Source organism: Opisthorchis viverrini (genome assembly GCF_000715545.1).
Source record: "Opisthorchis viverrini unplaced genomic scaffold opera_v5_119, whole genome shotgun sequence".
NCBI classification, from domain to species: Eukaryota; Metazoa; Platyhelminthes; class Trematoda; order Opisthorchiida; family Opisthorchiidae; genus Opisthorchis; species Opisthorchis viverrini.
Window position 1 is genome coordinate 298,742 of NW_008751775.1, and position 2,020 is coordinate 300,761.

Sequence of the window (2,020 nt, forward strand, 5' to 3'; positions counted from 1 at the left end):
CTAAAGCTGAATAAATACATCCACAGTGCCCGCTGTAGATCTCAGATAACACTTTTGGGTCACTCGCAGAATGCCCTTTCTTGACCCTCAGGGAGAACCATCCTGGATTGTTTCTGTGGTAATATCTATGGTTTAAACAGCATGTTCCCATTTTTCCTGAAGAGGTCTAGAATGTTGGATTGTTTTCACAGGTTCCATCTGCGGATTTCTGATTAAAAGCGATTCCGCATTTTCCGAAGTTCCAGCATAGTTTCTGTGTTACTTGTAGTCCGTTGTTCGAATAACAGTTGGGAATTCTTTTACAGAATAAGTCGAGTCCCTTTAGGCTGTTTGCCACCCATTCGACGGATATCACACCAGCCTTGTGAGCTTTTTGGGCAACAATCCTATGTAAGTCATTATACTGAGGCTGACCCCCGTTTAAATTGTTAGAGAAAGTCTGCACGAAGGAATTTTCGAATACATGTTTAAGGTTCGAGATTTCTGGTCCAATGGCAGATGAAGTCAAAGGCCGGCACACGATGATTGTTATGACCCAGTGGAGCGTTAATTATTGCTGATCAACGAAAGTCGTTCGTTGGTGATAACAAGGTCCAGGAGGGACGGCAGCTGGTCTGCGAGGTATCCTGTACGACAAAATGCTTAGTTCAAACTCCCCGTTGAACCACTTTGGTCATTCATGGATTCACGGACTAATACGCGGGATCAAGGCTTTTGCCCAGTTTTCCCGGGTTGGTTTGTGCTTGTCATTCAGCGGCTGTCGTTCACCTAAAAGACACAGGTGAACAAACGGTGTAGCATCGCTCTTTATGTTCTCAGCGCGGGGCAGTATGTCTCCCAGCGTGAGGATTCGCATAAACAAATGTCTAATAGTGCCAAGAACTGGGTCTTAGACCGAGCGTGGGCAACCGTCAGAGGAAGGCTATTCCTCGCAGCTACTACAGGAAATGAGAGAAAATTTTACACAATGAATTGCGCGCTCTGAGCTTGAAAATCTTCAAACCCCGTAACCGCCATGATTTTCCGGGGTCAACGGTAAAAAACCTGTTTGAAAAGCTTTGGTCACACAGGGTATAACTAAGAAATAGGCCCTCTGAAGGCGAGGATATTCTAGGAAAAGGAGTCCAAGCATCGCAAGATGGGTTTCTTAGCCCACGGATTTGAGGCCGGCGACCATTCTCGTAGCGGCCCGCTGGACACGCTCAATGATGATGACGTCTTTCGTGCGTCCTGAGTAGACAACTTGGTTGGCGTATTCAGGGAGCGGCTTCATAGAGTATTTGGAAGCCCATGCGAGTGATACGGAAGAAGGTGAGTCGGATCGTCCGCAAAATTGCTAATGCCTTTTATACCGATTTCTCATGGCGCAGTGAGAAGGATAAGGTAGAGGCGACCCAGATGCCCAAGTCCATTTTGGCATCTATCCTCATGATATTTTCTGGTGCTCTCTCACCATGCATGGCAACGGCATACTCTGGGTCTCCTCCAAATAACATGCGGATACACAATTCGTCACTCGGAGGAAGGTATCAGTCCAAAGACCACTGCTTTGCAGCGCCGACATCCTTTTGGAGGGCACTGATATTAGAATCCCAGGATTTCAAATCATCCGCATAAAGCAGACATGGTTGAGCTGGATATACCAGGGTGCTCGAATCAGAACGCGTTCCATCACCTTGCACGGCACGCTAGTGAGGCTTATAGGCCTATAGCCGCCAGGCGATAGTCGGTCACCAGTTTTGTAGATTGGCGCGACAATCACTTCCTTCCAAGCAAAGGGAAGGCGGCCTTCGTCAAGCGACTGACGAAATACCAAGTGTAAGTAGTTTGCCAGTGTGGAGATAGTTTCCTTCAGGACCCTTGGATGGACCTCGTCGGGCCCCAACGCGCAGAATGGGTTGATCTTGTGCAAGAGTTGACGAATGTCCTCCACCGTAAAGACCAAGTCGGTTAGAGGCTGTTCGTAGTTTCCCCTTGACAAGAGTGGATGTGACAAGGACGCTGGGGCTGAGTATAGACA